The sequence below is a fragment of the Mesoplodon bidens genome (assembly GCF_964165515.1).
Source record: "Mesoplodon bidens genome assembly, chromosome: 3".
NCBI lineage: Eukaryota > Metazoa > Chordata > Mammalia > Artiodactyla > Ziphiidae > Mesoplodon > Mesoplodon bidens.
In genome coordinates, this window is record NC_138178.1 from 20,824,874 (window position 1) to 20,839,683 (window position 14,810).

Here is a 14,810-nt window from a genome sequence, read left to right on the forward strand (position 1 = left end):
CAAGGTAATTTCTTATCGCTCATATTCCTGGTAAATATGTTAAGTTCATGAGGTCAACCTCATCAAATATGTTGTATGAAGCTTCCTGGAAGCTGAAACGCAGATTTTTAAAAATTTATCCGAAGATTCTAAAATTTCATCATCCAAAGGATTATAGTAGTTTATAGCACATGGCAAAAGATGAGCAAATAAGCTAGAAATACTAGAATAAACCCTTTAAAAATTTACTTTCCTCCAACTTGACATAATTTATGGAACTTTAAACACGTTATGATACGAACAGTAGTCAAGATCAGTAATAATTGGACCAGTGCTGCAGGCCAAATGCTAAGAGGAAAAGGGTGATATGGTCCATATTTCTCTATCTAAATATTTCTCATGCTTTGCTGAATAAAATAAAAGCAGGCTGAACAACTATGAAGAGCACAACCTGAATTTCTCACATTTCAGGAGAGGATAAATTCAGGGGTTATTAAATTTCACTCATCCAAATTTTAAAATACTTGATAATCTGTTAGCCTTCTAATCCCATATCACATCCTAGAAGAGGTTTTTTTTTTGTTTTTTAATCTTTGGGACAACCAAACTACACTCATGTGAATCTACCACTTGTTCTCTATTCATTGACTATTCGTTGGACTTCTACTAAGGACCAGTTATTGGAGCCCACGATCTGGAAGCACCAGCCACCACCATAACACATAAACATATACCAGGGGCAGTTTTTAATGTGTCGAGTGTTTTATATCATTTATCTCGGGTAATTATGATGACCCTTTGAGAAAAGTACGGCTATGATTCCCATTTTACAGATGAGCCAAGTGAAGTTCACAGAGGTCACATAACTTGAGCATCATACTTAGTTCAAGGTGAAATGAGGTCTCAAGCTCAGGTTTATCTGATTCAAAAGCCTGTGCTTTTAAAAAAATTTTTTTTTTAACAATCTGAATTATTATTTTCAAACTTTAAAAAAATTTTTTGAGGCTGGAAAATTTCAAACAGATATGACAAGAAACACACCACTGTTATAAACCTTCATGTACAGTTCCCTAGGTTCAACACTTTCGATTCATCTGCCATGGAGGTATTGTGAAGGACCTCTTAACCGTCATTTGTCTTTTATCAATACGTGAGCCTGGATCTCTAAAAGATAAGGGCTTATCATTAAATACATACCCACAGTGTCATTATCTCACCTAAAAATTAATAGTAATTTCTTATCATCATGAAATACTCAGTCACTGTTCAAATTTCCCCAATTGGATTATAAAAGATTTTAACAGTTTGTTTGAATAAGGTCCAAATAATAAAATCCATAAACTGCAATTGGTTGATATGTCTCAGAAGTGTGTTTTACTTTCTTTTTTTTTTTTTTAACATCTTTATTGGAGTATATAATTGCTTTACAATGGTGGGTTAGTTTCTGCTTTATAACAAAGTGAATCAGCTATACATATACATATATCTCCATATCTCTTCCCTCTTGAATCTCCCTCCCTCCCACCCTCCCTATCCCACCCCTCTAGGTGGTCACAAAGCACCAAGCTGATCTCCCTGTGCTATGTGGCTGCTTCCCACTAGCTATCGGTTTTACATTTGGTAGTGTATATATGTCCATGCCACTCTCTCACTTTGTCCTAGCTTACCCTTCCCCCTCCCCTGTGTCCTCAAGTCCATTCTCTAGTAGGTCTGCGTCTTTATTCGGTTCTTCATGACCATTTTTTTTTTTTTTTTAGATTCCATATGTGTTAGCATATGGTATTTATTTTTCTCCTTCTGACTCACTTCACTCTGTATGACAGACTCTAGGTCCATCCACCTCACTACAAGCTTGTGCTTTTAAAAAGCACTAGGCTCTAAAGCCTCTTGTAAAGGTTAATAAAAATAGACCCAAAAAATGTATTCACTAGAAGCTTATACAATGTCACGGGAACAGAAGAAAGGAAAAATTTAGCTCTGGAAGTACAGGAAGCCATCAGGGGAACATTATATCTGAATTGAATCTTGAATGACGAGCAGAAGCTCAAAGACGGAAGCATGATGTGGGATTGGCTGCGACAAGATGTGGAGTTTTTCACATTCTGATAAATGGTTTTGTGTAGCCAGGTGAAGAGTGTATGCAAGTTGCCAACTAAGCCGTTGGAAAAAGGTAGGTTGGAGCTTCACTGTGAAGTGCCCTTCAGACATGCTAAGAAGGTGAAACTTCATCCAGTCAGCAAGGGGGAGGCAATGGAGAAGTTTGAGTAGGGAGTGACATGCTGGCACCGGGTTTTAGTTTAGAGGCAGGGAGGGTGGTTGAAGAGATTTCTGCAATCGTGCAAGGGAGAGGTGGCCTGTCCACGCATGATGGATAGAAGGGGACTGACTTTTTAACATGTGTTTATTAGGAAGAAAAAACTGATAGAACTGAGGGTTTTATGAGCTGTGGGGAGTGAGGGAGAAAAAGGTGTTAAGCATGATTCTGATGCATTGCTTGGGTGATTTTTATAAGAGCTCTGGGGAGAAATAAATTCAGAGGGGAGTTCTACTTTACATGGGATTTGGCTGTCTGTGGAACAAATAGGTAGAGATTTCCCATAGAAAATTACTGAAATTCAAGAAAAAAGTGGGGCTTGCGATAAAGATTGGGAAATACCCACAGTATGGACGATGTCTAAAGCCACAAGCATGGCTGAAGTTGGGACTGGACGGGAAATCGGGCACAGAGTTTCAGAGACAAGTAGCAAACATCCCCCACAGAACTTAAGGGCAACTGCTTCTGATGCTAGAAGGAAAATCTATGTATTTCAAAACCTTAAAACTCTTTAGTTAAAAATAAGGCACGCGGAAGGAGTCAGAGAAAGTTTAACTTTGCCAAAAAAATCAACAGCACGTGCCTTTGTTTTATCTTCATGACAGCAAAACTTGTTTACACAGGGAAAGTAAAGTTACTTCAGGAACCGAGGTTTGCTGAGATATTTAAAAATTCTTACTTACCTCATACCCCCAAAAAGAACCAGTTAATGCCTTTTTCTTCCAATCAATGATTTTAAAACTGGCATATTGGGGGAAATATCTTGAAATCTACTGAGGGCCTATTTTTGTCATGGACTGGAAAAGCTTTAGTAAACAACCATGGCTATTTTTATGAATTTATTTCTGCTTCTGCAGTGGAGTCACTGGATTATAGTCTGATCTAATAGCGAGCGTCAAACCTTCAAAGTCAGAAACTTCAGTGCGGTAAATAAAACCGAAGGAGGCCCAGTTCTTTCTACTCCTCCACTCAAAACCAGAGTAGCGCTATCAATAATCCTACCATTATAATTAGTTCAATAAAGGGCCCCGCTGCTTCTATGTGGAAGCAAAAACACTTTTTCAAAAATACATTTATTAAATCCGACTATCACTTTATTAGGGGCGTTTGTTGTTTTCTCCCAGGAAAAAGGAGATATATATATATATATATATATATATATATATATATGCTATAAAATCAGGACACCTCAGCAATCATGATTATTTTCCTGTCATTATCCAAATTGTCAACGAAAGGAAAGATCATTATGACCCCATATAAGATAGAAAGAATGGAGCAATAAACTAGATTCATTTCCCACAGGATGATATTAAAGCAAAATTATTCCAGGCCGGGGAGACATGATGCTTGGTATGTAGAGGCTGGAAGTTTTTCTCGCGTGTCACAGTGGTAAAAATATACCAGTCAGCCAACTGGAAAGGGTGAATCCTTGCTATGTAGACAGCACAGCTGATTTTCTACAAAGCAGTTTACATTATGATGTTGCCAACATCTGACTAGGCCTGAATTAGCAGAGAAAGCCGCGCATTTCATTCCCGAGGCTGTCACTGTCTCTGACCCGGAAACGCTCTCCTGTTTTGGGGTCTGTGACGCACGCTGTCTTGGAACCCCACCCCTGCCCCCGACCTCTTGGGCTCCTCCTTCTCTGTCTCCCGTGCAGGCTCATCTTCCTCTCACCAGCCTTTGGGCAACCTCATTACATGCACGTCTGAAATGATTCCTGTGCACACACAGCCACAATCTGCATCTTCACCCAGGCCTTTCCTGTGACGTTCAAGTCTGGACATCCAGTCTTTGATGTGCCATCTCCACTTGGATGTCTCCAAGTATTGCTACTTTCTCCGTGTACCTAAAACCTAACCCTCCTGATCTTTCCCCCAAAGCGACTAGCTCTCCACCTGGCTACCACCACCTTTCATTCAAGTACACAAGACACCCTGGGGCCAACATCCATGCCTCCCTCTCTCACCCTCCACCCAAATCCAGCACAGTGCTGTATCGATTTCCCCTTCTAAGTGTCTCTCAAATGTCCAATTAAAAGAAATGCAAGATTCAGAAATAAAATAGTGTAGAAACGGTAACAGTCTCACAATCAAACTAGACAGCACCAAAGGTATTCAGTGGCGCAAGTGCCTTCTCTTTGCCAGGTTTTCCAACACTTCGCCATCTACATCCTAATGTAGACTTTGTTCCATTGAACGAAACCTTCCATTTCCCAGAAGGAAGAGAAGAAAACCAGACAGCTGGTATCTGACACCTCTCATTTCAACCACCACAGAAAGAAAGTTGGCTTTTTCTGGCCCCTTAAGGGTGCTGGTCGCCGGGTGTGAATGGCTCTGCATGCTGGGTACTCTTCTCTGCTCCAAAAAGGTCTCATGCTATAAAATGCCACGGAACCTCTTTCTGGGCAGGAAAACCCTGTACATTATTTCATTTGTGGATTTAGATTTAATGTTTAACTGATGGTGGCGTGTGAAGAATGGAAGGTGGGGTTGAGTGTCATCTTTCCTTGCCAGCATAAGGATGAATTTCACAGACTTTGGAAAGTTCCCTTCTTCTAGACAGTATAATCCACCTTGATTTATTAGCAACTCCAATCTAGCCCTGCACAAAGAAAGCCCCATGCCACTTAGGAATAACGTGTCGACGTCTTATGAATGGAGAAGAAGAGAGAAGATTTACTACAATTAGCATCACCCTCATATGAGAGTCCCCAGCACCAACTTTTTGACCCTGGGCCATTCTGCATTGTAAATATACATTGTGTACTGAAAAAAGTAGGAACACAGAGTTCCCGTAACAGGCTGTGTAACATATAATAAACTCAGAATTCTACCACTGAAAATGGTATCAACCTACCATTTATAAGAAAGACTGTCATTTACACAGCAGTGAAGAGAAATAAGATATTCCACGAAGAAAAGCCAAATATATAGGGGTAATAACACAGGACTGTGTTGAGAAATAATCTTCCCTAACCATGAGTAACAGCAACTACAAAAGTTCAGTAAAATTTAATTGAATACATTGGTGTTAACTCTCTCACTACTACCCAAAAGCAGAAAGAGAAGGAAATCTGGAATCCTACGCCCATAAGCTAGTCCTCTTTTTAAAATTTGTCTCTGAAATGTATTTGTCTTCGGCAGAAACCTAGTAAAGAGCCAACGAAGAGAAGAAAAAAAAAAACTGACCCTAAGATAATTTGAAATGAGTACTAAAATCTGGAGGAAAGCCATGGCAGAATTTATTGAAAAGCAGGTTTTTCTCCTTCAAAAATATTATTAAAAAATATGAATGTTTTGGGGACTTATTGCCAAGTATACTGTGTAAGCTCTCTGCTCCTCAGATACACCACGCTGTCCAGTGTGATGGATGGGGGCTCTCCATCGTTTTTACTGAACAGCAGAGCTGCCTGGGCTCCATCCTGCTGCTTGGAAAGGTGAGGGTATTCATTTCCTCATCAGGGCACACCTCACACAGTCCTCGGGTTTTCACACAGTTCCTTCTGACTAACACACACCTGCAGGTCCTATGAGATGGGACGGCTGGTGGTAAAGAGCTGTCACATTGTCGGCAGAAGGACGGTCCGAATTCTCTAGCCTAACTTTCACCTGAAGTCATCCTGGTGTTTCACCTAGTACAACCCTATTTACAATTCTGTCCGTTATCTGCATTTTAAACAGAAACCAACCTCACATATTCCCTTCCTGGACTGTTCTCTAACCAGGGGGATGAAAACAGGTGTGGGCAACCTGTCTGCTCTCACCCCTGGCCAGGCAGAGTCCAGCCTCAGACAAATCAGCTGTCCATCAGTTCAAAGGGATTAACCACTGATGAGTAGACAGACGCCCCCAACCACAGAAGAGAAAGATCCAACAGAAAATTCTAAGCAGGGCCTTTCCTATTTTCACAGAGAAAACAATATACTCATTATATACATATTTGTACCTATAATGAACTGTCTTAAATAGAAAAAAAATTGATGAGAGAGAATCATTATAACAGTCTCCTTTCTAAAGGGCTAGAGGGGGCTTTCAGTGTTTGTCATTTCCTTATTCACTCTCTTCCTCATCTATTTTTTTCTCTCTTCTCTCCTGAGTCCACTCCCCGCCCTTCCTCTGTAATTCTTTTTTTCAAGGCTTGCTTCTTCATTTCTCTCCAGGACACTGGGGCCTGAGCTTAAGTCCAAATGCTGACCCCGGGTGTGAAGCGGGCAGAGCAGAAGGAATAATCAGACACATCCCTCTATTTGCTAAGTGGAGCCAGAGGCAAGAGCACCCTGGATGCTGACGCTTCACATTAAGAAAAGGCAATGCTTCCAAGGGCCTGTCTCCGGCCACAGCAAAGGCCATTTTACTCACCAGCTTCTTTATCACAGTCCTACTTGGTGGTCCATTCAACCTAAAATCTAGGCATGTAAAATACTCTTCGCCCTTCCAAAAGACAAAACTCGAAAACTCCACGTTCACTGTCAAGACCTCATCACCTCTGGAGAGTGTTCACTTGAACAACTGAAGCCCAATCACTGAAGGACAACACCCAGCTTTATGTGACTTGGTGTGCTCGAATCTCATGGTAGGTGGCAGGAGGGGTGATACCCCAGAAGGCCAGAGGCTGGAAGAGAGACCCACTTGTGGTCAATTTGGGAAGGCCCATCACAGGTGATTACGGTAGCAGAGTTTATCAGTTGATCAGAGAGTGACCACTGTGAGGGGGTGGCCCTAGCAGGGGAACATAGTATCAGAAACCCCAGAGAAACCCAGGTACCCAGCAGGATCCTCGAAGCAGGAATGGAAGAACAGGACATGCTTCCCGTGGGCACCTGGTCACAAAGAAGAGAGGTAGGGACAGATTTCAGAACTGAGGCTGAAGGTCCAGACAGTCAGTCAGATGACTTGAGACCTAGCCACTGAATCGGAACGCTGGACTCTTTCCAATCTCCTGGTCCCAGGGTTCAGAGTCCAGCGGAACTTGTTATAGTGGGAGTCAAGAGTTTCCAGGTAAAGGAAAAGAATGAAGTAGGTCATTCTGTTGGGCATTTTCATCTTCCTAGATTTCCATCTCCTACCTACCACTCTTCTAAACCTTCCCAACTAGAAATTAAAACCTTCTGACCTTTCTTCATCTCTACCAAGATTAGACACAGCACTTGAAAAGCAAAAGGCACTTCTTTATGGATCTTCAGTCAAAAAGATGACATATAAACATTTTTAAAGGCAAGTTTCCTATGTTAACAGTTCAATGAAATAATTCTCTTTATGCTCCTGATTTTTATACAATACCCATAGGCACATCATGAAAATGCATGGAAACACCAGCCCTGCTTTTGTTGGGATATTTATAGGAGATATTCTAAATCACTAAATTGCACTGGATAGAGAAATATGGAAATTGCCAAGTTCAAACTGGATCAGGAGAACTGTGCATGAAACAACAAATACTCCTCAGACCACGTGTTCTGGAACCAGTGATTAAAAACTTCATTTCACTGATGGCTTTAAACTCCAGTAGACTGGCATGCATTTGAAGACACAAGCTACTAGGACTAAAGAAATTCAAGCAGGAGAGGAAGGATTTGGTTAGTAATAAGCTTATTTCAGACCTCTTCAGATTAAGGTCAAGTATAAAATTCTCATTAGTTTCCAGTTTATTTAGAATAGGGCTGCAGTGATTTGAAAGTCACCTCCATCATCCTGGGCTAAGAAGGAAAAGAGGGTGAGTAGGTCCTACAGGACCCAAGGGAAAGGGCTACCTGTGGCTTCCTCATTTCCAAGAGATCCTCGGTTAGAACTGCTTGGATCTCAAGTTGCTTCTGACTCATTTTGGCCTAATTTTTTGCAAAGGGGTTCCACGGAGCCTTCAATTAGCCCAGGAACCAGACTTGGGAGATGGCAGCATTTCCCCCTCTTTGATTGTTAACTGCTTTTATTTTCCATTTTATTTAAGATGCTTAATTTGTTTTTAGTGATTTATTCCTCTCTGTAATTAGATGTAGCAATTAACGAGCATCTTTTCCTTGGCAAGGTAGTTTTCCTTGAACAGAAATGGGCTTAAGTCAACAGCACAGGGGCTGCTCCTAAATACAAGGATTTGCAACAGGGAAAACCACCCACCAGGTTCCCTCTCTGGCACTTCAGGGATGCAAATGAGAGGGAAGACAAAGAAAGATGTAATTAGTAGGAGAGAGGCAACAAAATGGATATTTTAAATGCAGCATCCATTCATAACACAGCACTTCTCAAGAAAGCTGTTCTATTAAAATTACCTTGCTGGAATGCATTATTTAAGCCTTGGTTGTTTAGAGCTAGGAGTAAATGTATCTCCTCCGCATTTGGTGCATTAATGCCTTTCGCATAAATGCAGGTCAATAGGAGGCTACTTATTTGTCTGTAAAATCAGATCTGATATCAGCACAAAGGCAAGAGGAGATAAAAGGGGCTGTTAATATCCAAGAGTGTGAGGGAGATGCCCAGACATACTTTTAAGACAGTATAGACTAAATATGGCAAAACGTGAAAGCACATTGTGGCTACCAAGGAAAATTTTTTTTAAATAGTTTTACTCTGCAGATCAGTTAAAAGATATGCATCCTTTTTCACCAGGGAATTTCACAAGGGGTTTCATCACTTTCCTCCGATTCTAAGTGTTGGTCTCCTGTTTTGTACGAATTTCATTTCAAAGTGTCTCCTGTCGTGATGAGTGATGATGAACGCTGACAGCCCTGCTTCTCCTGCTGGGGAGGATCACGTGTCTGCCTCTCACTCTCCTTTTCTGGTCTCCAAACAAAAATTCCAGCACTACCTCTTTCAAGTTGAAAGGCAATGAGGCCCTTCCCCCAGCAGGGAGGCTATTTCCAACTGACAATGCCTTGTCACAGTTAAAATGTGAGCAAAAGACGGAGGTTTACATGCCTCTGGTAAACCCCAGTGGCCCTGACCCTCTGCAAGGCATGGATTAAAACGTGCCTGGGCTGCATCCTGGTTACAGGTAAACCATCACAAGCGAATGGAGAAAATAAGTGGATAGTGGGGAGCTGAAATGTGGGCAAGAGCCATCACAGATGGCAACTCTGACGGTGCTGGGAGACCTCAATCCACATGACATATTCTGGAATCATGTTGCAGACAACCAGACAGTCTGCTGCTTCCTCTCTCCCCACCGCCGCCCCCCACCCCAAAAAAAGCAAGGATTCTCATTTGAATTAAGTCACAAACTCTGGTCAGTAAGTCTGCATGGGTGAGTGTCCCTGTCTGCATGGGTGAGCTTCTCTTAGGGTTGAGATTCTCAAAAGTTTTTGGCCCACTGGCACAGGGAGAAACTCCATTTTGCAAATGCGCTGTACCAAGAATGACAGGGCAACGTATTGGGGCCAGTGCCGATCTCGGTGCAGAATTAAGAAGAGAAACAGAAAATGAACATGAGTACCATTAAAAAGGCTAAATGCTTGATAGGAATAAATTACTGCCAAGATCAACAGCAAATCGAATCCAGTTATGACTCTACCCCAAAATATCAAAATGTAATTATACTGTTTTCACACATCATTATTTGCCATTTGGGGAAATGAGAATGGACACATTAATTAATGTCCAAAATGATATTCAATTAAAACAAGTGCAGTGTATCCTTCAAGGTCTGGCACCAGGATGCTTGCCAGCATCCCTACTCTAGGAGTTTAGACCAGCAAGTCTCACATATGTTTATCTGATGGTTAAGTTTTATCTGCCAGGGACAGAGGCTGCCTAGTGAAGATTCAGAAACCAAATGACAGACACCCTGGCATGAACACACTGCAGGCAGCCCTATCACACAGTGCTTGAGACGTTCTCTTTTTTACCTTAAAAAATCAATCAGCAGAATGTATTTAATACAGAGACATGGCTCTTGCTTTCCTGGTGCTTTTTCCCCCTTCCAGAGAACATGTTTTCAGGAAAAGCCTGGTTGCTATGGAAGCTTTATTGTCTCCCACTTCAGTATTTAGAAGGTTGGAAAACATTCAGTCACCTGATCTGCTAAACATCCCCAAGTTCATTATAATGAGAATCAGGAGGAGACAGACAAGGTGGTTTCAAAAAACAATGTGGCTCTTTGCCCACAAACGGGCAGCTTAGTAACCAGACTCTCCGTAACCACGCTGACCCTGACACACTTTTCTTCCTAAGCTACTCTTAGAAACGATGGCATTTTAGAAGAGTAACACAGAACCGTAGATTTCTAGGATAACAGGAGGTTTTTGTCATTGTTTTGTACTTAGCATAAAGTGAATGCTCTGGAATTCGATTCAGTCGGGCTGCTGGGTCTCCAGCGAGTTAATCTGCCATAAAGGCACGTTTGCATAAACAGGAGTACAAATAAAGCACTGGAATCCGCAGAGAGTTCTCCAAACTGACCTGAAAAAAAAGAAATGGCCTCCAATCTACCATTTGGACGTCCAGTCTGAGAACCGTTGGACTATCATGTGGTCAGTAGGCTCTCATCCTAATACCATTAGCAGAAATGAACTGTAACCAATTGCAAGTGGCTACTAATTGCCCATGACAATGATGGAAAATACGGACTCGACCTCAGAAGAGCTCATTTAGTCTGAGCGGTAGAGAAGGAGTCTGAGCTTACCATAATTCTATCACAGGATGACCTTATTAATAAGCCATTCTGGGGTTCTAGCTGTAAAACAGCGATCAAGAAATGAGTGGTGGGTTTCCCTGGTGGCGCAGTGGTTGAAAGTCCGCTTGCCGATGCAAGGGACAGGGGTTCGTGCCCAGGTCCGGGAAGATCCCACATGCCACGGAGCGGCTGTGCCCATGAGCCATGGCCTCTGGGCCTGCGCGTCCAGAGCCTGAGCTCCGCAATGGGAGAGGCCACAACAGTGAGAGGCCTGCGTACCGCAAAAAAAAAAAAAAAAAGAAATGAGTGGTAAGCTGTGACCACACTGACAGTTTGGGCCAAGTGAACCTGAATCGACTGGCTGATTCGGTTGGGGGAAGAAAAAGGGCCTGGATAATGTAAGTAAAAAAGTTGTTCCCTAGTAAATTCAAAATTGCTCAATCATTTTGTATATGGAGATTATTATTAGCATCAGGTTTGTTTAAAAGTTGGCCTGACACATTAGAACAGTTTCACTGTGATACCCCAATTTGATGACATGAAGGTAGTGATTTGTTAAAATTATAAAGCTGGGATATGCATTGTGGCTGTTGGTTTGATTTTGTAACATCTCTGATACTGTTCTTCCTCCTCCTCCCCCCACCCCCTCCTTCCTCCACATGCCTGGTTTGTGCAGCATGTGTTTATTTAAATATTGAAATAAATTACAATTGATTCCCATGTGAATTTCACAGTGCCTTTTTTGAGGACAGAGGGACCCAGAGGTTCAAACAAATGTTGGTTGTCAGGACTCTTAAGACTAAGCTCCAATCCCGGAAACAGTCTCTTGGAATCTGCACATTGACTAATTCCCAAACACCAAACTCTTGTCATCTGAGAAGCACCCTTTGAAGACTTGAAGACGGAACAGGCCAAGTGTCCCATGAAATGACTGACAGCAGCATTAACTCCTCCTTCTGTCAAGGAAATGAACATACCAGTGGACGCAAAACAAAAAAAAGCTAGAGAAGACAATTACAAGTGACCGCATCATTTTGCATCCATTGGCATGCTAATTCCATGACAGAACAGAAAATTAAGAATGATGTCAATCAGGAAGCATGGCCTCCTGTCACACACACTGAAAGACACACAATCACACTGGGCAGCATCCAAAATGCCAGGAAATGCATCTCCTTTTTTAACGGAGAAGTGCAAAGTGAGGTCACAAGTTCAGTGATGGCTGCCAAATAAGATATGTGGGTCCCACACACATGCGCGTGTGTGCAGAGGGACATTCGTTCAGCTGTGAGGCTGAAGTATTTATTTATCAATCCAAGGTGACATGGCCTGAAATTAGGGTGCAAAAGGCTGAAGCAGTATCCACAAGACCCCCTGGCAAGAGCCTGACTCTGTTTTGGTCATCATGACCACTCTGATGAAGGGAGCTGAATGAAAGCTGTGTTAATTTTTTTTAAACTTTTGAAAAAAGTTGAGGGGAAAAACTTGAAAACTGTGTGGTTAAGAAAAATGACCTAAAACTTACAAATAAGGTGGGAGGGAGTACAGCATGTCCTTAAATTGTCACAGTGGGGCACTGTTTAACAGGCCAAGGATTAGTCAATTCTCTAGAAAATATGTGTGCGGGTTTTTTTTTTTTTTTGCTATTTACTATTTGACTGGAAGTTACAGTTTAATTTCTAGATTTACCTCCAGTTGAAAGGAGTACCCCAAAGCTTGTGGTTGTACTGTTGTCTAGGAAATTAATCAGTTCAATATATAATCAAGACATTTTAATCTAATATTCTTTTCTAAATGCCTTATAAACACAAAGTTCCTCAAATGCTCTTTAAACCTCCATGACCACCTTACAAGTATCCTCACTGATGAGATCAATCTTTGACCCGCATTCATTCTTCGCCTGATGGAGAATTTGAGAAAGTCCTGACAGTGGTAAGCTCACTTTTGGTTATTCAGGAGAATTCTACTGCTTACCCTTCTCCATTTTTCTATGGGTTTTTCCTACAGGTTAAATTTTACAAAATGAGTTCAGAAGCTACTAGGCCAGTGCAGGGGAGACAAAACCTTTTGCGGGGGGAGGGGTGTTGCCTCCATGTTTGGTTTAGCCTTTCCTCGAATTGCTCCCAGATCAGCAGAGAATGCTGAGCATTCTGCCGCAGACTGCGTTTCCCAAAGGTGACTGCAGTCAGAATCCCCGCCCCAGCTGCTCTTCTGCAGTGTGACCTCGCCACCTCCATCCACCGAGACTGGGAGCCCAGTTCTCTCCCCTTGAATCAGGATTTGCTTTAATGACCTTCTTGCAGCCAAGGGAATGTTTGACTTTCGAGGGGAGGCTGGAGAAGACTGTGCAGCTCTGGCCTGGTTGTACTGGAACACCCTCGACAGAAGCTCTCCTTCCCTCTCTGAACGCCTGGCAGCCACGCCAACATGTGTGGAGAGGCCAGGTATGTGCTTCGTCTCCAGCTCAGCCTGGTTTCTGAGTAACCGAATCCTACGCGTCAGATGACAAAGAATCTCTCCTTGCCCATACTCGGGCCAGGCTCCTCTGAGCCCTTCCTCGACTAGGCCTTACCCTGGCCGATAAAGGCTTGAACAAACTCTGTGGAGTGTTTCTAACAGCTCAAGACCGTGTCCCTAGGATGACCCTCCCCTCCCCCTCCCACTTAAAGTGCCCATCAGAGAAAGGTCAGGGCGGCCAAAAGAATGTGCTGTTTGTTCCAGCCAACACCTGAAGATAGGGTCTCTGTGGACACCCCGGCCTCTGGGGGAGGGTAGCAGCCTAACTTCCTTCGTGCAACTCAGCAAACCCACATGGGTTTCACGTGCACCAAAACCCTCCTTCCTGCTCGCTGTAACTTACACATCCCTAACTCTACCGACGCCCCTACCTACTCCCTCTCCATTCCTACACTCTCCGTCACTAACACGCAATGAGCTCTGTACAAATCCAAGTGAAGTTCCGTCCATGCTGAACTCTCTTTCCTACTGCAATAGTGTAACACTAATTAAATGCTGTCCTGACCACTGGAACCAGTGTCCAGAGTTATCTTGACACAGACACGTGACTGAAGAAACTGGGGATGATTCCCATCCTCAGCCCAGGGTGTCACTGCCAGCCATCTGAATCTTTCCAGCTGAGGCCCCAGACACCATGGAGCAGCGACAAGCCATCGTCACTATACCCTGTCCGAATTCCCAACCCACAGATTCCCAACCACAGTGATGTGGTTGTTTTACGCCACGCAGTTTGGGATGACTTGTTATGCAGCAATAGGTAACTGATATACCCAACAAAACCACCAGTTCAGCCTGGCTCCCCCCGCTGCTCAGGGCGTTTGTCTTCTCAGCTTATCCATCCACCCAGCTGAGACACATGGTCATTTTAAGAGTCGAGCTGAGCAGCAATACACACGAGGGCTCCACTCCTATGCTCTTCCTTCTCTAATGGATTCTGTCTATTGCTGAATTAATACTAATCTTTTTAACCGCAGGTTTAACCATGTCATTACCCTGCTGCTACACGCCCTTTAATAGAGCTCCAATGTGTACGGAGGAAAATCCACACTCTTTAGCCCTGCATTCAAAGTCCTCTCTCATTTGGCCTCCACTGACACTCTGTCTTACCTCCCATTTCTCACTGCTTTCACAGGGAGATGGCCACCACTTTCCCCTGGCTTTGCCCTGCTCATGCTGCTCGCTCTGCCGCGGTGTCTTTTCCTCTCCATAGGCATGTGGTTGTGAAGTGATGCCTCCTTTAATGCACAGCTCCGCCTCCGCCGGATGTCCTCAGCACCTGGTTACCACCTTCACCCTGGCACACCTTTCGTCTTGTACAAAAGTCTGTTTTCATATCCTGTCTCCTCCATGGGACCGCCTCATTCTTCAAGAGCAGAGAGCACGTCTGGGACAT

At 43.1% G+C, this 14,810-nt stretch overlaps 1 protein-coding gene across 2 annotated transcripts in view; it reads right to left on the minus strand.

The window, feature by feature from the left end:
• Positions 1-14,810, minus strand: part of CELF2 (CUGBP Elav-like family member 2) — a 524,871-nt gene that overhangs the window by 228,228 nt on the left and 281,833 nt on the right. The gene's annotated exons all lie outside the window — the stretch shown is intronic.